The sequence below is a fragment of the Mustela nivalis genome (genome assembly GCF_964662115.1).
Source record: "Mustela nivalis genome assembly, chromosome: 11".
Classification (NCBI taxonomy): domain Eukaryota; kingdom Metazoa; phylum Chordata; class Mammalia; order Carnivora; family Mustelidae; genus Mustela; species Mustela nivalis.
In genome coordinates, this window is record NC_139030.1 from 105,638,936 (window position 1) to 105,662,951 (window position 24,016).

The 24,016-nt window shown below is 44.4% G+C and overlaps 1 protein-coding gene across 3 annotated transcripts in view; it reads left to right on the forward strand.

The window, feature by feature from the left end:
• Window positions 1–24,016, forward strand: part of HECW2 (HECT, C2 and WW domain containing E3 ubiquitin protein ligase 2) — a 368,867-nt gene that overhangs the window by 94,313 nt on the left and 250,538 nt on the right. The gene's annotated exons all lie outside the window — the stretch shown is intronic.

Sequence of the window (24,016 nt, forward strand, 5' to 3'; positions counted from 1 at the left end):
GAGCACAAGCAGGAGGAGTGGCAGGCAGAGGGAGAGGAGAAGCAGACTCCCCTTGCTGAGCAAGGAGCCGGATGTAGGGCTTGATCCCAGGACCCTGGTTATCCTGACCCAAGCCAAAGGCAGACGCCTCACCGACTGAGCTACCAGCTGCCTCTAGACTTTTTCTTTTTCTTTTTTTTGTGGTGGGGGGATGAGAGCAGGGTGTGGATTTTAATAGTATCACCTTCTGTACACTAGTTTGTCCTCTCTTTTCTGTTGCCCCTGACATGTAAAACAGCCTCACTACTGCTAAGCATTATAAAACCCACTGAGGATCTTTCTTGTGCCTAAATGTGCAAAGCACAAGTGAGTGGCCTCGGAGGGATCAGAGCAGTGTAAGGTAGTGCCTGGTTCCAGGGTTTATCAAGAGGCCTGCCCTTCCCTGCCCTGAAGTGGGGAAAGGATTAGGATTGCCGCAGAGGATGGGAACTTGCAGACTTGGCAGGTGCTATTGTGGCCTGAGGCCATGAGCAGCAGCAAACAGTGAATTGTGTTTGTTGAACCCTAGGACCTGCAGTAGAAACCTGCAGAGGAAGAAGCAGCGTGGGCTTGCCGCAGCCACAGTGGGGAGAGCACTGCCTGGGAACCCCTGGGATGCGTTAGAGCATGAACATAGGAGCTGAAAGAGACTTCACCCGAAGAGATGTAGCCCAGGAGATGCCATGATTCCTGGGAATGTACTCTTCAAGGCCGTAGGGCAGTAGAGGAAAGGCAAGGGGATTTGTGAACTTGGCGGCTGGGTCGGGGGTGGAGGGGTGGGGGGCGGGGAGACAGAGCAGAGACCATGCAAGGGAGGACGGTGGGTGTGAATGGTGACGTCCTGCAGCCATCTGGGTGAGCGAGGCAGCCCAAAGGAACCAGGCTGGTGTACACAGCCTAAGAAAGATTGTGGCTGAAATAATCTTGAACAAGATTCTAAAGAAAAAAACTAAGTTTTGATCATCTAACAAAGGGTGCTGTGTATGGAAAAATGCAAGAAGAGTAACCTAGTTCAGAGATTAGAGTAACTGAGTTGAGTGAAATCCATAGCAAAGGTTAATAAAAAGTTCCTCATCACTCTCCTAGTAGTAAACGTGGAATGGACGCTTCCTGTGGACCGGCCCGTTTTCAGGTGGCATCTTCCAGCCCTCCAGCAGCTTAACGAAGCAGCTACATTTACTGCTTCCTGTTTGGGAGAAGAGACATAGAGCCTTTGGCTCTGACTCAGAGTTTTATTGCCCAGTCTCAGAAGAGATATTTGAAACCAGGAAATATAATCCCAAGGTTTGGATCCTTAACCGTTAGGCTTTCTTGTCTCCTTGACCATACCTACAATGCCATTGTTAATCTAAAATACTAATCATTCCTTAAATTTGTTAAATAGGTTGGTCTCATAAGTGTCACAATGTTTCCTCTCCTGACAAGGATTCAGAAAACTTCCACACAAACCCGTGCACTTCAATCAGTTAATGTATCTTCTAAGTCTCTTTTAACCTAATCAGTATTTGCCTGTTTTTTTTTTTTTACAATTTATTAATTTAATTTAATATTTTTAAAAGATTGTATTTATGTATTCGACAGAGAGAGAGAGAGAGCAAGAGAGAGCGCACAAGTAGGGGGAGCCGCAAACAGAGAGAGGGGGAGAGGGAGAAGCAGGCTCCCCACTGAGCAGAGCCCAGTGTGGGGCTCCATCCCAGGACCCTGGAATCATGACCTGAGCTGAAGGCAGACACTTAACCGACCGAACCATGCAGGTGCCCCTCTTACAATGTGATTTTGAAGAAATGGAGTGATCTGGTCTGTTAGAGTTGCTCCCACAGTCTAATTTTGCTGAATGTGTCCCTTGGTGTTAGTTTAATCTGTTCCCCTCTCCCCGTTTCCCTGTATTTCTTGTAAATTGGTAGTTGAATCTCCAAGGCTTGAATAGATTGGGGTTTGATTTTTTTTTTTTTTCTCCAAGAGTACTTCATACTTTAGAGGTGGTAGGAAGTTCTCACATAGATTTTTTTTTTTTAAGATTTTATTTATTTATTTGACAGACAGAGATCACAAGTAGGCAGAAAGGCAGGCGGAGAGAGGGGGAAGCAGGCTCCCTGCCGAGCTGAGAGCCTGATGTGGGGCTCGATCCCAGAACCCTGGGATCACTATCTGAGCCTAAGGCAGAGGCTTTAACCCACTGAGCCATCCAGGTGCCCCTCACATAGATTTTAAAAAAATTTTATTTTTATTTTTTTAGATCACATAGTAGATTCTGAAAGCTTGTAGGAAAAGGTTTGTAACTCCAAGGTGCTATCAATTTTTTTTTCTTTTTTTTTTTGGAAAAATGTTTCCACTACTTTATAGAAATGCTTGGGAAACCTTCAGCGCAGCCCACCCGGCTGGCTCCCCCTCTCTTGTGCCTCCGTGACACGCGAGTCCACAGCACTTATGAAACTAAAGTGTCTCCTTTCTTCTCTGTCTTCTCCACTTGAGTTGTGCACTCTTCATGGAATTGCATAATTTTTGATTTTGGTAACATAGAGCTTAGCATAATGCCGGACGTAGGCATGTAAGCTTTATTAAATCCATGGAATAAATAAGCTAATGGAGATCAATGCTTTCTTAGGGATGTTTGAGTCTGTGGTTATTGCTATGCTTGGCCGGTTGTCTATGCGGTTAGTATTCGGGGGCTGCAGGAGAAGGCTTAGAAATGAGGAGAGTAAGAATGCTTCCTTACTTATTAGATCGGTGCAATGTGGAAGCTGCTTAGTCTCTAAAATACCTGTGTAAAAAATAATTGGTGATTAAAGGGGAACCTTAATTTTCTTGAGGCATGCTATCAAGTTGTAAGTGTAGCACAATTGGACTGTATTTGCTTTTTGGAGCTGTGCCATGCCCAGGGACATTTAGAAGAAAAGAAAAAGCAAGAGAAGTAGCGTGTATGACTAGTATAGTCATACAGGGCGCCTCTCTGGGAAGGGCTCTGTGCTTGGCACACAGTGCTCTGTGGTTGCTATTTAAAAACATTTTAAAAACAGTTTTATTAAGTAATCTCTGCACCCAACATGGGCCTTGAACTTACGACCCTAAGTCAAGAGTTGCATGGTCCTCCGACTCAGCCAGCCAGGTGCCATTTTGAAATTCATAATAATTTTGTTTTTGAATTCGTGTTTTGTAAATGAAGCCCGATGGGACAGGGGAGCATGTCCAGGAGCATGGAGCCCTGCGCCCTAGATGCTTGGCAGCCTACTCCCCACCTCCCTGGGTCACTGGTCCTGCTTGGCCTGCCCCTACCCTGACCGTCAAGCAACCATCATCACCCTTTTGTCCCCGGTGGAAGTCTGGGTGGAAGGGCTGTGAGGGTCCAGTCTGCACAGTCCATGGTGTCTGGGGAGAGGCGTGGTGTTGGCCGTTTGCACCTGGGCTGGAATGCCGTAATGCGTTCAGCAGTGGCTCCGTGCCCCTCGCCCACCGCTAGTCCAGGTACGGCGTGTGTCCTAGTGCAGATGTGGAGTCCCTGGGGTGGCCTGCGCGTGGTGGGTTGGGCCGCATGCCCTATGGCAAAGGGAATTACCTGGCTTGACCCCCACACCCCCACCCCTGGCCTACGTAGCGGCAGTCCAGCAGCTGGTGTGAGAGGGACCCTCTAGTTAGTGGGCTGCGCACTTACTTCAAGTCATGGGCGGGGCTCCCTGGTGCCTGTGAGGGTCTGTTCTGGCTCAGGGAGCATCTCTATGCTCACGGGAGATGCTATGAAATAGCAAAGAAAATGCAACATGATAAGTCAAGAGAGAGACCATGGAAGAAAGCAAAGCCAGATTTTAGTAACTTTGAGGTCATTTTTTATCTTACTTTTTGAACAATAAGTTAGCTCCACATTTTTATTTTGGATTTGGCCCTGCAAATTACGCAGCTGGCCTGGTGAGAGAAGGCGGTTAGAATGCATATGAAAAAGGGGCCTTCGCTTCATGTGCAGCAAGCTCTCTCCATGGGGATAGAGTGTGGTCAGTTTCCCGGACTTCTTATAGGAACAACATCTTTTAAGCTGCCTTGTTAGAGGTCCATTTTGTAAGGACCTCTAAATCCCTTTTCCTTTGATTTCGAGTGTTTGCCACAGCCTTCTTACGGACCATGATTTATTTTCCATGACTTTAGCTATGGGAGAGAGTGTAGTGATCAGAGGAACTTTAAGATTTCTTTTTTTCTTTCTTTTTTAAAAGATTCTATTTATTTATTTGACAGACGGAGATCACAAGTAGGCAGAGAGGCAGGCAGAGAGAGAGGAGGAAGCAGGCTCCCTGCTGAGCAGAGAGCCGGATGCGGGGCTTGATCCCAGGACTCTGAGACCATGACCTGAGCCGAAGGCAGAGGCTTAACCCACTGAGCCACCCAGGCGCCAAACTTTAAGATTTCTAATGCCTAAAGTTTTCCACTACGTAATATCTCATAAAAAATCATTATCTTTCATTGTGAACTGAACTAACTGGCATTTTGATTTTCTACATTAGTGGAAGCTTATGGAGGAAAGTGCGCCTCTTGGATTCTCTGAGGAGGCAGCCAGCGTGGCGGAAGGCCACGCACAGGTTTCTGAGCCTGCAGGTCTGAGGGCTGCGGGTCGTCCTGTGGTCCGTTGACCCCTGAGGGGGCAGCTCCCTGTGGGGTCTCTCAGGAGACGCTCCGTCACCTGTTTCCACTGGGAGGGAGGGCGCCACCAGGGTGTGGCAGGCCACATATGCATTTATTGTCCCAAAGCACTTGCGTTCCGGGCACAGAGCACAACCGTGAAGCTTTCTCAGACCTCGGACAGAACAGGCATCCCGAACCTGTGTTGGCGGCTTCTGGAAAGATGAGAGGAACGTGGAACTGACGGGGTCAGGGCAGCCAAGCTATCATTGTGCGAGTCTCCCTAATTTTAGAAGGAGAAACAAGTTTGTGGTCTTCAAAGGCTCTTTTAAAAAACATTTGCTGCCAAACACCTGCTTTGCCGTATGCGCTAGTATTTCAGTAGTCCTGAAAGCAGGGGCGCGTTTTCACAGAAGAGTGTCATTCTGAGTGCAGAACCTCCCTGGAACCTGCTCATGGAAGCTTCTCAGGGTCTACTGACTGCAAGTGATAAGGTGACGACCAGAGAGACTGCAAAGACTCTGCAGAGAGACTGCTAAAATGAAGTCCGTTATTTCTTCCCAATTAAACTCTTTATTCCCCAATTCATGTCAAAAACATTTCCTGAGTACCAGTACTTACTACGCGCAGGGCGCCTGGTCTCCGCCCGCGCGTCTGACGGCGGCCACCCAGCTGAGCGGGGACGGAGGGGAGAGGGCCCAAGGGTCAGACTCCTCCCTTACGTGGCCGACAGACAACAGAAAGGATGCTTTAAGTAGGACTCTGGCTGTGAGGGCCCTCAAGCTTGCTTAAGCAGGAAAAGGGTATTTTGTGCTGGTGTGACTGACGAGTCTAGGAACAGGACGGGTGTTGTGCGGCCCAGCGCAGGCGTCGGAGAGCGTCGCTCACCTTCCACCTCTGCCCTGGGTCAGTCCGGCTCGCCGGCCCCCCATTCGGTGCTTTCCCAGCCCCCGTCTCTGCGTTGTCAGGTGCACGTCGCAGAGCCAGGGCTGTGGCTGAGGAAGGAACGGGCCAATGCCTGAGCCTGCCCCTCTTCTCCACCCTCAGAAGGGGCCCCCTTCGATTCTCGTGGATGACAATGGTGGGACCCTGGGTCCCCAAGTAACACTAAGGCTTTTATCACATGTGCAAGAACCCGCAGGCAGCATTCTTTCACTAGAGTGGGTGAGTGGGTACGCAAATACGTGTGTTAGGATAATAAAGTACAAAGTACTGTGGGTACGGGAGGACGGAAGAGAAAAAAAAACATCTTGCATTGGGGAAGTTGGAGCAGCTTTGTGAGTGCACCTCCAAAGCTGATGTGGTTTGGCTAGAAATGTGGCCATCTCTTCTGTGACCCTATCACATGGGGTCAGCAGGTGGCTGAGATAGGAACAGGCTTAGGGAAGAATAGGTATTTGAGGGGGAGTAAGCGTTGGTGTGGTGGAAAATACTTTGGGGTCATGTTGGGAAAGATCGCAAATGCTGGGTCAAGATTTTTTTTTTTAAGATTTTATTTATTTATTTGAGAGAGAACATGATCAGGGGGAGGGATCGAGGTAGAGAGAGAGGGACAGACTCCCTGCTGAGCAGAGAGCCCAATATGGGGCCTGATCCCAGGCCCCTGAGATCATGACCTGAGCCAAAGGCAGACCCTGACTGACCCTGACTGAGCCAGCCAGATGCCCCTGGGTCAAGGTATTTAACTTAGGCAGTAGGGAGTCTCTGAAATGTGTCTCGGCCCAGGTAATTTACAAATACAGCTGCAGTTAAGAAACCAGTTAAGACAGTACCTCAGACCTTCCAGCAAGAAGATGGTAGCAGGAGTGGAAAGAGCAGGATGGAAGAGAAGATACGGGACTGTCGGGAAGAGTCAAAGATAACTCAGAGCTCTTGAGGCAAAATCCTATTTATGGAAACAGGGAAGTCTGGAGAAGGAGCTGGTGGAGAAAAAGGAGAGAGATCCCGAGTTTGTCCTTAGAAGTATTGAGTTCTGTGTTCGCACAGTGCACCCTGCCTGGTTGAGCACTGGGTGGAACAGAGCAGCTGCGGCTCAGTGACCCAGTGATTGTCGGGCAGACGCAGTCTGGGACATGTCTTGGGCCGATTTGCCACCAAGTGTAGGGGCTCACAGTGGCCCATTTTCTGTTGCTTCTTTATCCAGGACAGGAAAAATGGAGGCTGTGGCTCTGTGCTCGAGTGATGACATGCTAGTGCAAAGAGTTTATGCTGTACTCTGTTGTGACGCATGTTCAATCGTTTTAGAATTGTGTACCCTCCTCTTTGGCCCTGACATTGGCTGTGTTACTTCTCCGTAAATGCTAAGTGGGAGTCCAGTGGGTGCTCTAATGGGTGCCGCCTGATCTCATTTGTCTCTTAGAATGAAATCCAGGAATCAACAAGTTTGTTATAAGAGACCACATTTTATACCACAATTTAGAGGTTCCTTTTCCCAAGCCTGGGCTGCTGCCCATTCCTGTGGATGCCGTAAATGTTTCTATTCGGAAATATAAATCAGGGTTTCCCATATATTAGTATATGGGAAATATAAATATTTATATATGTGTTTATGCAATATAAATATGAATATAAGGGGTTCCCATAAATTGAGAAATTGGTGATGAAAGCAGCTTTCTACTTTGTAGTATTTCAGACTTCCTCCATTGCGGGGCTGGTTTGTATCATTCGGCATGGCTTGGGATCTCCTCTGGTTCTGTCATAATTTCTTCTGATACTATTCTTTATGAAAATGTTTGTGGGGATTAGGTAAAAACAACTGTTGAGAGCGAAGTTAATGGATCGCTATGGATAGCGATAATACAGCGGCAGTAGTTACTCCCCGGACGTGCGTTTTTAACCCAGCTAGATGGTGGTTATAGGCAACAGAATGTTCAGACTTACTTTAAACACATACCAGTCAAACCCCAGTGACTGCAGAGCTACCAGGCAGAATAAAATCCACTTTTTACCTTACGGAACAGTAGGAAACGTAATGACAGGACATGCCCGCAGCCAGGAGACATATCTGCGGGAGAGTGTCTGTTATTACAAGAACCCTTGTGCGCCATCCAGGGTTTGCAGTAGAGAGTTCTTCCCTCACTGTTCTGCCTGTTTAAATTCTTCTGCTTGGGGCATCTGGGTAGCTCAGTGGGTTAAGCCTCTGCCTTTGGATCCGGTCATGGTCCCAGAGTCCAGGGATTGATCCCTGCATCAGGCTCCCTGCTCAGTGGGGAGCCTGCTTCTCCTTCTCCCTCTGCCTGCTGCTCCCCCTGTGCTTGAACTCTCTCTGTCAAATAAATACATAAATTTCTCTAGAGAAAAAAAAATACTGCTTGTTAGAGCCTAGATTAGTTTTCCTCTTTGCCTGGAGCCACTCCTGCACCTGGGACTCTGATTTCTCCTTTTTAATTTCCTGCTGCTTCTGTTTCTTCCAAGCCACTGTCCAAGTCTTGCTGGACGTTTCCGTCACCAGTGGGACTTGTGTCCTCTTTGAGGTGTTCAGCTCCTGCAGGACAGTGGTGGTCCCTAGGAGCCCCTTCTCTCATGAGGCCGCACAAGCAGGGGGAGCTTAGTATCTTCCTGTCAGTTTTACTCAGATGTCATTTTAAAGGTGTATGAAGGATTCATCTAGGTTTTTGACAGCAAACATTTGAAAAGAATTAAAGGAAAGTCAACTAATAACACAGACTTTGTATTAAATCATGGCACTAATGAAAATGAAATCCCTTGGGACACTTGAAGGGGTTTTTGAGGATAAATGAATTCATCCCATTTAGAATTTTCCTCCTGAAACACTTGAAAGCCAGGAAAGTGGAAGAAGTGTTTTCTTTATTTTAAAAGCATGCAAGATTTCCAATGAATGGCCTATTAATTTTTAACTTATTAAGGAAATTTAGATTGAGTTTGACTTTTTTAAATGGCAGCAATTGGATGCATTGAATAGACCAAAACTCTCATTATTAGACAACTGCTGGAAAAATACTCATTACAGCTTTATTTCACACATTAAATAAAGACTAATCCCCCCCCCCTTTTTTTAAAAGACTTATTTTATTTGAGAGAGAGCACTCATGTGCGTGTGAACACAAGTGGGGGGAGGGACAGAGGAGGAGGAGAGAGAATCTCAGGCAGACACTGAGCCGAGCAGGGGGCCTGATTCAGGGTTCCGTCCCCGAGCACTGACATCATGACTTGAGACAAGTCAAAGTCAAAAGAATGGCCACTTAACTGATTGAGCCACCCAGGCCCCCGTTTCCTTTTTTTCTTTTTCTTTTTTTTTTTTAAGATTTTATTTATTTATTTGACAGAGACCACAAGTAGGCAGAGAGGCAGAGAGAGAGAGAGGAGGAAGCAGGCTCCCTGCTGAGAAGAGAGCCCGATGCGGGGCTCGATCCCAGGACCCTGGGATCATGACCTGAGCCGAAGACAGAGGCTTCCACACCCTGAGCCACCCAGGCGCGCCCCCCTTTTTAAGATTTATGTACTTAGAGAACACGCACACGTGTGTGAGAGCATGCATGTGTGTGCACACAGGTAGGGGTAGGAGGCAGAGGGAAGAAGCACAAGCAGACTCCCCATGAGTGCGGACAGAGAGCCGGGCACAGGCTCGATCCTGAAGCAGGAGAGCAGGTTCTTGCCTCACAGAGCGGAGCAATGAATCTTACGGACTAAGGAGAGTGAGCAAAGCCAGAGAGTTTTATTAAGGAAGGTTCCTGAAAAAGCTCTCAGGGGTGAGAGGGATCCTGACCGCGCTGCCAGTGAGGGCGTTTCATCTCTGCCATTTTATTGGGACTTTACCAGGAAACTTGCTGGTGGTTAGGTCAGTGGTCTGGAACTCGACATGACTCGTATACATTACGTGAGAGTCTTTGTTTCTTATGACATCTGTTTTGCTAGGTCTGGTTAACCTCTGTAGTTAACTTCTCTTTGAGGCTTGCTCATTTATTTATCTATTTATTTATTTTGCATGGTTATTTTCTATTTTCTGTGGTTACAGTGTAATTATTAGAAAAAACATTTTAATCCTAGCAGTTGGGACAGGGAGTCTGGTTTTTCTTCCTTATCTCTCTTTTTGTTCTGTCTCAGTGTCTATGTACCTGTAATACCCTCAGAGGGGGTATTCTTTCTCTACCTAAAGTTCCAGCCTTTCCGTATTCAATCCCATGACCCGAGATCATGACCTGAGCTGAAATCAAGTCCCACGCCTGACCGACTGAGCCACACAGGCACCCCTAATTTTTTCTTTTCTTATATTCACTTAGCTTTTGCTTTTAATGAGTTGAGGACATGATATCATTTCCATCCAGATTGTTTGCATTTCCTGCAGGGAATAAACAAAATCTTCTACAGTTTAGAATTTTACTTTCCTATATACTACAAAGTTTAAGCCATATTTCCTTCTTTCCTGGGTTTGTCAATAACCAAATTAAATAATAGACACAGTATGAAACCAGTGAGAGCTTTAGATAAACTGAAAATTAATTAGTGTATTTTTACATTTTTAGGTGTTTAGTGTCTTGTGGATTAAAAAAGATCTACTTTAATAGTTGTTAACTGAATTTTTACTTAATGGCTCTGCAAGAAGGATAAAAAGATAATACCCAATTTGGTAAAGGTACAGTGAAAACAGGTCCATTCATACATTGATTGTGAATATAAATTAGGAAATACAATCTTAGAAAACATTCTCAGATAGACCCCACACTTATATGTGCTCTTAAGTGATGTCTTATAATTGCACTTATAAGACATCTCAGCTATAAGCAAAAATGAGGCAGTGTTAGTGAAGTGTTAACCAGTCATTGAATATTTATACCTCGTTTTTTTTGAGAGATAACTTCGTGTGAGACACTGTTTTAAGCATTTTGGGTGTATCATCTTATTGATCTGTCCCGACAACTTAATGATAGATGTGCTATTGTCACCTACCCTTTTTATTATTTTTCTTCTTTTTGACGAGGAACTTGAGGTACAGAGAGATTGTACAACTTGCCGAAGAGGTGGAGCCAGAAATGGAAGCCGGGCTGTTTGACTCCAGCGTCAGGACCACACAGAGATTTTCCTGGGCCAGGGAAACATGTGGAGAGGGTGTGTGCTTGATAGGCAGGGTAAAGGATGAAGGGCCCTAGGTTGGGAAAGCATGGAAGGGGCTTTAAAGACAGGGATCAACAAGGAGGGCCCAAAGTGTCCCTGTCCCGTACAGCCCCGTGGTCGGCTTTTGAACCCTCCTTTCCCCGATCCAGCGGGGGGCATCTGACTTGGGCTGAGCCGGTCAGAAATCCTTGCACTGCTCAGGCCACCTGATCGGTTCTGGGTTCAACAGGTAGCCCACACGAAGTCAATTAGAACTGATAAGTTTTCATTCTGGAAATTTCACTGGCATTCTTTACAAGGAGATGCTCTCTTTTCACTGGACTGAGAGCTGGGAAGACGTAAGCCTGCGGGCAGACATCCTGCCGCTATTGCGGTAAGACCCAACTAGAAAATGAGGATCAGATGGAGAAAAGCAGAGGTAAGAGATGTTGAGAGAGAGATCAAGTTCTGATGAAATCTCCTGGATCCAGCTGTGGGTCCCTTTTCCTTCCTCTCCTCTCTTCTCTCCCCTCCTCCTCTGCGCCTCCCCACCCTCCCCATTATTTGCACTTGAGAGAATTCTAGCATAAGAGGCGAATGGAATAGGTGTAGGAACTATCCAACCTGGGCAGATCCTCCTTTCTGCTCCTGGTTTGAAGGAGGATCTGTTGAATTGCATCAAGAGTACAAAACCGAGTGAGAGCTCTGTTGCCTGGGAGATCTTCTGAGCCTTTCGGGAGAAACCATGAGAAAAGACTTTGATCACTGATGCTCTCTGGAAGGCAGAGCCATGGGACCATGGACCAAGCCACTGTTGGGCTTCTGAGAAATCTGTAAGCTGTGAGACCCATCTGTGATAAGTCCTTTGTCCCTAGGCCCAGAGTGTTGGGTGTAGGGAATGGGAGCACAATACGTATCATGTTTCTATGTTGAACATATTCTTTTTTTTTTTTTTTTGATGCAATAAGGTGATTTTAGTAAGGCATAGGGACAGGACCCATGGACAGGAAGAGCTGCTTGTTGTTGAACATATTCTAGTAAATGGGCCTCTGCTTTGAGAGCCTGGATATTAGAGTGATTAATTTGCTTAGTCTCAGAAACTTGAGGGAAGAAATTAGAAACCCTATCAAATGCGTTCATCAAAAACTTATTATCCTGAGATGACCTATTGCATCCTATCATGTACTTTGTAGGAATCAAATCCTAAATGAGTAGTCAACAGTGGAGACAGGATGCTATTATCAGATATGAAATAGCATATCTAAGCTTCGCACCTTTTCTAGAGATGTACAGTGCCCTTACAACATGTCATAAAATAGATGCCTGCATAAATTGGTCCTGCTAAAGGCCGGTGCCCTTTAGTGAGACTTTCTGAGCCGGGGTCCAAATGAATGTTTGTAAAGGATTCTTTGAGAAGACTTTTTTTTTTTTTTTTGTATGAAAACATTATTATTAAAGTAAAATGAATACTCTCCTAGTAAATATCTTAATTTCTCTTGACTTATGTTCGCAGTATCCACTCACCTCTGGTTCGGCTTCTGCCAAAATACAGGCCTTTATGGCAGCTGTCTCCTGTGCACTTTCTTACTTTGTTTGTTGTGAAGTTGATAAATGATGCTTGTAAATAAATAGTCATCTCATTTTACTAAAAGGTATATTTAAATTTTTCATTATACATTTAGGAAAACGATCTCGCTTTTGTTTTGAATTCACTTGGCAGTAACCAAGATCTCTAGCTTAAAGGTCAAGGAGTTTATTTTAAAATGCAGCTTCTTTGAACAGTTATTTATAGGAAGATGATACTACCTGATTTTATCTAGTTTATTTTGTTGGAAGATTACATTTCAGCCTAAAGGGTTTATGCAACACATTTTCTCTTCTGGCTCCTGAAGTTGGCTCTGGAAAGATTCTTGCTACATTGTATTAGGCAGAATCCCACACCCTCTCCCACATTTTCTGGTGATGTGCCATTTTCTAAATATGTCCTGCCGGTTCCAAAATGAATATCAATATCTGGAAGCAGTTGGAGAATGTTAATTTAGCTCTCGTGTTAAAGAGTGGCACACAGTTTCCTAGATTGTGTCCTTTTCCCCTGTGGGCTTTTCAGATGATTTACTTTCTTCCCTCAGCCCCCTTTTAAAAAAACATTCAGCACCAGTATATTCAGAACCACTGCTATATTGGTTGGCATTTATATCAACTTTTATCTAGAAGCCTGATGTAAATTCTGATCTGTAGAAAGAGTGAGATCGTTCTCCGATGACGGTTTTAATCTTCTGGTTTAAGATACTTTTCACTAATAATTTCTCTCTTAAAAATCTAGTCCTTGGGGTGCCTGGATAGCTCAGTGGGTTAAAGCCTCTGCCTTTGACTCGGGTCATGATCCCACGGTCAGGGGATGGAGCCCCACATCGGGCTCTCTGCTCAGCAGGGAGACTGCTTCTCCTCTCTCTCTGCCTGCCTCTCTGCCTACTTGTGATCTCCGTCTGTCAAATAAATGAATAAAATCTTAAAAAAAAAATCTAGTCCTCTTCTAAAATTTCCATTTTTAATCTCTAGGGTTTGGGTATAGATTACTTGAATGGGTGGCTTTTAAAGTTAATTAATGGTCATCTTGAACAGAGGTTTTTAATCTTTTTTGATTTGGTGGCCTGGCCAGTAAAAGTTTGGTTTTTTTTTTTTAATTTTTAAAAAGATTTTATTTATTTATTTGAGAGAGAGAGAGTGTTCCCAAGTGCATGAGGTGGGAGGTAGTAGAGGAAGAGAATCTCAAGTGGATTCCATGCTGAGTGAGGAGCCCGATGTCGGGCTCGAGCCCATGACCCTGATCGTGACCTGAGCTGAAACCGAGAGTTGGTCACTCAATTGAATGGGCCACCCTGGTACCCCAGAGGTTTATTTTTACATGACATATACCCACCTCTGTGCAAGAACATATTGTAAATTATGTTATATAAATTAATATAAATAATTTATACTGGTGTCTATTATGTATGTATAAATAAACAAAACCTAGGAATCAAAGGATTTTATGGAAAAAAAAGTCCATTGTTTTCTTCTTGAGCCCAAATGTACCTCACTTTAGAGACCACAGATTTAGAAAGCAAAGGTTATTCATTGCACCTAAATGGTTCTTTCGAGCTGATATTTTTGAAGAATGTGGCTTTTTGTGAATTTCAGAATCAACATAACTTTAATAGAATTTCTGGTCATGATTAATTGCTATCAATTCTCTATTAAGAGAATGTGGTTACCAGATCACCAGGATAAGATCTTACAATTTTATTATGAAATATTTAAGAAATGCAAAGACTGTAACATACGACAGTCGCGCATACTTCTGTCTACCTTTGCCTTCCTCCCGCAGAGGGTTCCATTGCTTTGACTTTGCTATTTCTTATTCCTGTGCACTTACAGACCTAGATTTGGGTCCCAAACAAGGAGTTATTGTTTTACATGTTTTAGTATCATGCAAAGCAAACCTACAATGTATAGTACGTATCTGTCTACAACTTTCCCCCACTCTGTACACGTGGATTAAGGGGAGCTCTAGTCTACTTTTTCCCCGCAGCTGTATAATATTACAAAGTGTGAAAATGCCACAGTTCCTCTCTCCTTCTCTAAAGGACTTTTGTTTCTTTTTTCTTTTTCTTTTCTTCAATTACAAATCATCCTGGTAGAACTTCTAGTGGAAATCTGTTACGATTTTCCTAGGCTGTACCTAGGATTGGAAGCACTCAATTGCGGGATGTGTGCCTCTTCTCGTCTGTGAGATGCCTCCCGCCCCCCAGTACACGTAGGGGTTCCCCGCCTCAGAGTCCTCGTTTATGCCCGGTATTGTCAGATTATTTAATTTTTGCTGCTCTGGCGGATGTGAAATAATATCTCATTGTAGCTTTAATTTCTCTTTTCATAATATGTTTATTGGCTATTTAGTTTTTATTTTCTGTAAATTGCTTACTCGTATATTTTGCCCGATTTTCTATTTTTTTCCTTGAGTTTTCTCGGCTGCCTTTGCATGCTTGTGCGTGTGCGCACACACACACACACACACACACACACACACACTGATTCAGTGACCTTCACTGAAGGTCCGTAAAAAAGTAAAACAGCCTTGTCTTTCTTTCCCCATCTGGCCCTGGTACGGTATCCTATCATATCCCTCTCCTATAGAAAAGTCAGTGCTTCCCCTACAAGGTGACATTACAGAGTCAGTAAGTAGGCTGTCATTCGGTTGCTCAAAGACATCTTGCAGGCTAAGGACTGTCTGGGAAGATGAGCCAGATCCGAGAGAAATAACGATCCGGGCCTTTTGTAAGTCTCACGGTTTGGTTTAGATGTGTGTGTCCTGATCGTGGCGGATCATCCTCTAGTTTCCCTCCTCTTTCAGTCCGGTTTCCAATGTTCGGATCCTGCCGACCCTAGAGTTGTGCTGAAAAAAGACCTTATACCTTCAGACACTTAGAAGATCTGTAGCTAGAGAAGCGGAGGCGTTCACGGCAAGAGGCGAGAAAGAGGAGTAGCTTCAAGTAGGGATAACCTGAGTGTGGTCCCGAGAGATGGGCGGCTTCCCCAGCTGATGGGATCTGCGGGTTCTCGGATTCCACCTGGATCCATGTGAATCAAAGGATGATTTTAACGGTGAAGCTGGAGAAGGTTTGCTTTTAAATGCAGAATCCCAGTCCAGGTTGACCTGCCTCAGAAAGGACCCCTCCTCCCCTAATCTCTCCAAGTGACTGAAGCTCGAGGGTGGGGGGGGGGGTAGGGGGGTGGGGGGGATGGGGGGTGGAGGGTGGGTGGGTGGGTGGGTGTTGATGTGTGAAATATATCTACGGTTGTCCCCTGCCGAGCCACCGGAGTCTCTCCCAGTGAGAGCTTCATTGTCGTGCAATTAATCCAAACATTCCTCTTGAAAGAAACAAGAGAATGGAGGGGCTCTGAGTAATGTGTGTGTTGATGATCACTAGACCTTGTTGCTAGACACTCTTTTGTATTAGTGCAAGGAAAATAAGTTTTTCAGGAAGACAAGAGAAGGTAATTTTGTAACACGGGTCATTTAGGGAATGGGCTGGGCCTGGACTGGAGAGGCTTCCCTCGTAGGGAAGAGTCTAGGGGAGCATGGGATTTATTAAGAAGAGGAACCCGGAGGTGGGATGAAGGGAGCATCCAGGATTTTGCTCAGAAATGAGAACATCTTCCTTTTTTCCTGCTTCTCTGTTGCAATAACTTATATTGCTAAAATCCTGGATCATTTTAACTGCTCAGGTTTAATCTGGACATTTAATGACCATTTCTGACATTGTTTCTATTTAGCAATTTTCTACTGAGTATCATTAGCAGCCCGGGGTTGTACACCCACACAGCAGTCCTTTCCTCGGACTTTAGAGCCTAAGAAGGAATCAGATATTGAAGCCAAACTTAGGCAAAGCATGGGAATGTAAGTAAGGCTCAGTGTCTTCCCATCTCACAGGATTACTGTGAGGATTTACTGGGTCCCAAAAGGCTCAGAGAAAGTTCTCAGTAAAATGTGGCTCCTCCCCGCCTTCTCTCCGCCTGCACCACCCCTTCCTTGCCCGTCATCATACTCTGGGAGGTCTGATTCTGATCTGCGGAGGTCAGTACTAAGAGGTTAGTGAGTAGTAGTTGTGGTCAGAGTAGTAGTTGTGGGAGAATTATTTATAAGGTGCAAACATAGGGAGGAAGTGATTTTCTATGGGAGGGGATATTTGGGGTACTAAGTGAATGGTTTAAAGAACAGGTAGGCACAGTGTTTGTAAATGTTGCAGTTTAAGTTTCAGTAATTTACAACTTGCTGAGGACAAAGGGTAGGCTGGAGTGTCCCTGGAACTGTTTATGGGGGACCCTAACACAGCTCTGTGAGGCAGCGCTGGCATCTGCTCTTACTCGTTGTGTCCCAGCACGTGGCCCAGGGTTAGCCCGTGACGTGCCACGGGGATGAGCTCCGTGCTAGCCGGAGTTCTAGGATGAGAAGTCTGAAAAGTAGGGGATTTGAGATTATCAGAGATCATAGGGAAAGAATTCAGGATAATAAAAACAAGGAGTTGAGCGAAATTGGAAAGAGCATTCCTAAAATACTCTATCACCCTTTTCACAGAGCCTCAGTAGCTCCCTCTGCCTAGTTAGCTTGCCTCGTGTCCCTCCCCATATTGGCCCCAAGTCCATTGCTGGCTGGCCACACTCTGCTGCTTCCTCCGCCCATTCAGTAATCCCAAGCGATGACTCTTTCTCCTCTTTCCAGTGGACCCAAACCATGGCCGTCGGTTAAGATCTGCTTCCAACCCCATTTCCCCTTCCTCTCTGCGCAGTTCCTGACACTTTCAACTACTTGGGAACCCCCTTGTCAACTCCAGTAGGATTTTGTTCGCTTGCTTTGGAAGTTCCCCAAGGGCTGGGGAATCTTACGATTTTCTGTTCTTACCAGTTCTGTTTCTTTCTTCCTTTCTTTCTTCCTTCCTCCCTTTCTTTCTTTCTTTTTAAATATTTTTATTTATTTATTTATTATTAATTTGATACAGAGAGAAAGATCACAAGCAGGCAGAGAGGCAGGCAGACCAAGAGGGGAAGCAGGCTCCCCGCTGAGCAGAGAGCCTGACGCGGGGCTCGATCCCAGGACCCTGAGATCATGACCTGAGTGGAAGGCAGAGGCTTAACACACTGAGCCACCCAGGTGCCCTCACCAGTTCTGTTTCTTGCAAGTGGTAGTTTCTTGCTAGCTAAACTCCAACTGTCTGAGCGCAGGAGCAGAACAGATTTAGATTTTTGGAGAGGGGACTATTTGGAGCAAAATCACAGAGGGGTAAATACTTTCCTTGTGGCTCATCTCAGGCTTCCAACTTGAAGTCTCCGAGGTTTGGGAAGAGATGCACACCGTCAGATCCTGAGCCAGAGAGAGCCAGCTCCAGCGCACCATTTAAAGGGATCCCCCACTTCCCAACTCGTTATGCAATCTCTGGAACCAGTTATTAATAGATTTAAATAACATGCTTTCCTTTCTAACTCATGCACGAGACAGGGTGGTCATTTGTCCTTGATCATTGGATTCTTCTGTTCGTGGGTGCGGTGAAGAGAATTCTTCAGCTTTAGACTAATTTTCTAGTTTCTAAAAAAAAATATTTTTACAGGCTTCTATGTTAGAGCGACAATCAAGAGGTTGTGGGATTGGATCTGAGCAAAGTTTTATAGCTCTTTGTTTGGACAGCCTGTGAAAGTAATTCTTTGAAAGACTAAGTGCATAGCAGATGTTCAATAAATATTGGCCAGATGATTGATCTAAGGAAAGAGTCAAGGAAGAGGAATAATTTCTTTGTATATCCAGTGGAATTGTACAACAGATTGTAAAAGTAACATAAAACAAGAAACCACATGGCTTCATGTTTATCTAATGTCCTCTTGGATCAGTGGTCATGAGGGTGGCCAAGGATTTGCCTGGCATAGTCAGGAAGCAGGAGTTCATTTGAGCTTAGTGTAAGTACAGGCATTTATAGAGAAAATGTACTAATTCTTATCTTGGATAAGTAACAGATAAGGCAGTTTTTGTAAAGTAAAATTAGGTTTAGAAGCAATAGAAGAATGGGTGAATTCAAGAGCACCTAAAAGGAATGGTAAAAGTTGGGTTCATTGTTTTCTTGGGCACATGATTTTTTTTAAATCTGTTTTCTTCTTTGGGGAGACTAAAGACACTGAACCCAGCATTATCCTGCTTATTTGAATTGGATTTCCTAATTGAAACTAACTACTGCTGCACAGATCATCTAGGTAAGAAAGTTAAAGCCTGTTCCCTTTAATAAACACTGCTGAATTTGGAAGACTGGCTTAGCCAAAATCTTATTTTATAACTCGAGATTCTAAAAAGCAATAGAAAATCGGCCCCTTAGCATTTCCCAAAATATTCCAATCCATCTGCTTGAAAAAATTACTGCCAGCTACTTTAATTTGTTCAAAAGAAGGAAAACACATTGACTCTTAAAGCTGTGTGCTGGGTTTTTCAACCTCCATTGAAGTGTATTTAGAACCGACCAGCAGAAGGGTGTAGGATTACCCGCAGCTCCCTGCAGCACCTTTCTCTTGTTCGAGCAAATGTTGTACAAACTTGAAATCTTACCCTCTTTGGAGGTTTATCATCCTCTTTCCTAACATGCTCATTAAAACAAAACAAAACCCGTCAGGGCCCTAACCTTTTGCCCCCCCTTGTATTTTTATGGATTTGAGCAAAACCAATGAAATAATTATAGGCTGAGTGTTTGCCTCTTGCCTGTAAAATCCTGGGACCTATAAATCAGGTTTTTCTTTGACTTTTTTATATTCTTGATTGTTTGGTAGTTTCGTAATGGAAAGAGGATTGAATATCTGAGTTAGTCATCAAAAACCTGTCATCTGATAGGATATTTCTGAAGGAATTAAGGTCTGTTTAATTTTGGTAGAGCCTTCATGGTTAGTAAAACGAAACAACAAAATCACTGATGGTACTTAGGTTGTAGTTCTAATTCCCACTATTTAGGCCTGCATCCATGTTAATTTTTTTTTTTCCTACGTAATTGTATGCAGTTTTTCAGATGGGAATTCTGGGGATGTTTAAAGGCCCTGCTTGAGCGAGATAAGGCAGTAACAGCTGGTGGTAATGTGGCAACGTAGACTTTCTCAGGTGCCATTTTCTTCATGTTCATACTGAAAGATCCATAATGCAATTGGAAGCAATAGAGATGACAGGCGCCCCCAGCGTGGGTCACAGTTTTACAGCAGTCCTCTTCAAAAGTGCTGGTAAAAGAGAGTCTCTGCAGAAAGCTTGGATATGGATTTAAAAGTAAAATAAAAGGACCTGACTCAAATCAAGAGTGGTCTTGGAAGTGGTCTCACTTTGTGATGTAAAAATATTACATGATCGAGCTTAAAGCACTGACAAAAGTGGGGCGCCTGGGTAGCTCAGTGGGTTAAAGCCTCTGCCTTCAGCTGAGGTCATGATCCCATGATCCTGGGATTGAGCCCCGCATCGGGCTCTCTGCTTCGTGGGGAGCCTGCTTCCTCCTCTCTCTCTCTGCCTGCCTCCCTGCCTACTTGTGATCTCTGTCAAATAAATAAAATATTTTTAAAAAATTAAAAAAAATTTAAAAAAATCTTAAAACACACAAACAAAAAGCACCAATGAAAGAACTAGCTGTCTCTCTGCGGTGAGTACTGTTGTAATCATAACGCAGACTGATACCCGTCCATAGTAGTATTCTGAAGACGTACAGCCCCATAGTTTGAACTTTCTTTTCTACTAAAATCTCCACTTTGTAGTTGCATTTTTTCCCCCCCAGAGTGGTAGTGGTGGTGTGTGCGGGTCGTGGTGTGTAGTCTGACCTGCACGATGAATCTGCTTGGGCCTGTTTCATTCTTTTCACCAACCCTGGAGGCCCTCAGGCCATGTCTCTAACTTGTGCGGGAACTCATCTCTCAGTGACTCCGCCGACAGCGATCACTGGTGGAGTGAACACCTCTTACCGTCACCAGTGCTGCTCTTCTTTCGTGCCGCTCTCCGAGATAGGGGAGACCCCCCTTCTAGACCCACAGGGCTGTCGGTCCTCTCACTGGTGATCACACATGACGAGAGAACCAGGTTCTCACAAACCCTCTGACTGATGCTACTTAGCAGCTAACTTCTAGCAGGACTCAGAAGCCCTGGCATTCGTGCCATCGGGGCACGGGCCAATTTGCAGTTTCTTTCGGTGCTCGTGTGAGTGGGGGGCGGCTCTCTCTCTGTCTCCGTGGAAGTCTGCTAGGAACAGGGGGCAGTGAGCAGGTGACGGCTGGTTTCCCTCCTCTGGAGCTCTCGCCCTTTGTTTACTGGCATAGGCCACTCCTTTGAGGCTTTCTCTGACATGGTATTTTCTAGTCTTTTTTGTTTGCTCGCCACTGGGTCTCCCTAGGTGATGCATTTCTAACGTTGAAATAAAAGCATACAGTTGATTTGTCCTGATGGATGTCCAGTAATACTCGGGACTGTTAAGCACGATGAAAGATCATTTCACTTTTTCTGTGTGTGTGTCTTTGTTTTAGTGGTGGGGGTGGTGGTGGATAGGGGTTGCTTCATCGATTTTTAAGTTTATCATTTCCTAAAAAATTTAAAACTGTCTGCTTTATAAATAAATAGCCTTAATGGAGGACCTATCGATAAAAAAGGAACCTGTTTTGGTTATATTTCTGGGAAGCAGTGATTATATTAAGTTTTAAGATTCTATTCAGCTAAGACCCGATTAAAGCAAAACCAGGAATTGGCCATCTGGAAAATACTATTAATGGATCCCAAACTGTCGTTGTCACTTGAGTCATGTAATAGAATTTGCACTGGAGAAAAATATGGTGGGTTGAGTAGAATCCAAAGTCTATGAAAACGTCTTCTCTTTCTAATTCTATTCGTTCTTTGGGCCAATTTATTTTGCATGTCATTCCCAATTAACCATAATTCCTCTATCACTTATGTACATAATTTAACATTTAGTTTTTGTCGTCCATGCTGCTTGTTGTTTGATGATGCTGTCTCCCCAAGTGGACTGTAAGCTTCTGAGGAACATGAACCAAGTCTTTCCTTTTTCTCTATATTCTGCAGTGACTAACATGGTTCTGGACATAAGATAAAGGGTTAATGAATATCTAGTACTATGTAATGTGGGGAATGATTTTTGGGTCAGTGTGTTTACCTTCTTGTTATTTTTATCATCTGGTTTCATAGTTTCTGCTCTGGAGCTTTTTGGAGCCTTATTTCATTTGCTTCGGCACCTAGCAATACCCAGTCACAAATTTTCACCTATTGGTGGAATGTGACGTTTTAAGCCTTATAAGATCTTTTACTCTCAGAGATTGGGTAACTCAAGTGTATAATATAATGGAACAGATAGCGGAGGAAAGGGAAACAGTTCCCAGTATATTCGACTGTAGTGGATTTCGAGAATTGTGGATACTATCCTTTTGATTCTTTGGGTCAAACATCATATATTTTATTGATAAACACTTTGGCATGTTTTGGCATCTTTCCCAAGTATGGAATGCTTCTGTACTTGGCCTTTTCAGGTGTTATGGTAGTAGAGCTTTATACATTTTTTAAAAAGTTATTATTTATTTGTCAGAGAGATACAGAGAGAGAGAGAGAGCAAGAGCGCACAAGCAAGGAGAGCTGCAGGCAGAGCAGACAGAGGGAGAAGCAGGCTCCCAGCTGAGCAAGGAGCCCGATGTGGGGCTCGATCCCAGGACCCCGGGATCATGATGTGAGCCAAAGGCAGACACTTAATTGACTGAGCCACCGAGGCATTCCAGTGGTAGAGGTTTTAAAAGTTTGTTGTGAGGGAAAGGAAAACAAAAGTGGGAAACATGATTGTTCTGATTTCTTTTTAAGATTTTATTTATTTATTTGACAGAAATCACAAGTAGGCAGAGAGGGGGAGAAATAGGCTCCCCGCCGAGCAGAGAGCCGGATGCGGGGCTTGATCCCAGGACCCTGAGATCATGACCTGAGCCAAAGGCAGAGGCTTAACCCTCTGAGCTACCCAGGTGCCCCGATTGTTCTGATTTGTAAATGAATCATATGGACTTATAAAATTTGTGGAGCTGGGAAGTGTCTCAGAGATGATACTGTCCTGTTCTTTCATTTTTATAGGTGAGAAACTCAAGGATTTGTGTGGTCAAGTAGGAGACGTAAGGTTAATAGTTAATAAAAGTCAAGACTAGAACAATATTGTGAGTAGCTTGAGATAATCAATTTATATTATTTCTCAGTTCTCTGGCCCAGTTTGTACAAAGTATTATTCTGTAGATAGATACCTGAGAAACCCACACATTATGAAAAAGTATACATTTTAAAAAATATTTTATTTATTTATTTGACAGGCAGAGATCACAAGTAGGCAGAGAGGCAGGCAGAGAGAGAGGAAGGGAAGCAGGCTCCCCGCTGAGCAGAGAGCCCAACGTGGGGCTCAATCCCAGGACCCTGGAATCATGACCTGAGCGGAAGGCAGACGCTTAACAACTGAGCCACCCAGGCGCCCCTAAAGTATACATTTTTTTTTAATTTTCTTTTTTAAGATTTTATTTATTTATTTGAAAGACAGAGATCGCAAGTAGGCAGAGAGACAGGCAGAGGGAGAGAGAGGGAAACAGGCTCCCTGCTGAGCAGAGAGCCTGATGCGGGGCTCGATCCCAGGACCCTGGGATCATGACCTGAGCCGAAGGCAGAGGCTTTAACCCACTGAGCCACCCAGGCGCCCAAGTATACATTTTTTAAGAAGAAAGTTTTTCAAAAGGTTTTTTTGTGTGTGTGCATGTATATTGAAGTATTCTGCAAAATAACCTCACGTGGAATATAGTTGAGAGGGAGAATACCATGTAGTTGGGGGGAGGCATCTATTTGAGAAATCTAGGTCATAATCTAAGTCTGTTAATTATAAACTGTATGACCTTGCAATAAAAATCATACAGTCCTCAGAAAGTCAGTTGGTATTGGGGCACCTCATGGCTCAGTCAATGAGCATCCCAATCTTGGTTTCAGCTCAGGTCATCATCTCAAGGTCATGAGATTGAGCCCCATGTCGAGCTCTGTGCTGAGCATGGAGGCTGCTTAGGATTCTCTCCCTGCCTCTCCCTCTGCCCCGTGTGTGTGTGTTTGTGTGTGCGTGCGCCTCTCTCCCTCCCCCCCCCAAAAAAAGTCAGTTGGTGTAATCATTCAGAAATTAAAGAATTAGGCTAGAATCTCTCTGGGAGCCCTTTTAGTTGTAAAATTCTGTACAAAAATGAAGCAGTGGTCAGCATTTGGAACTTGACATGATCAAAGCTTTATGAAATCAGAATGGAGACTGATGTATCTCGTGTCTCACCAAACATGTCAGCGGCTCAACATTTAGAATTTCATTTCTGGATTCCAGACTCTCTCTATGCATTGGGCTCTATCAGTGTTCTTCCAGGTGATTTCTATTTCTTAGGCTTCATTTGAATATTTCTTCTTTGTTTGGAGCTTGTCCTCGGAATATGAATAATGGGAGGAGATACATATAACCTATAAACTTATTACTTAGGAATCATTTGGCTCTTCCAGGTGAATAGTCCATAAGTGTCTTAGATGTACTGATATATTAAAGAATGAGGAAAATTAGGTTGTTTAAACTTGAAGCAATTTTTTTTTTTAAGATTTTATTTATTTGACAGACAGAGATCACAAGGAGGCAGAGAGACAGGCAGAGAGAGAGAAGAGGAAGCAGGCTCCCCGCTGAGCAGAGAGCCCAATGCGGAGCTCGATCCCAGGACCCTGGGATCATGACCTGGGCTGAAGGCAGAGGCTTTAACCCACTGAGCCACAAGG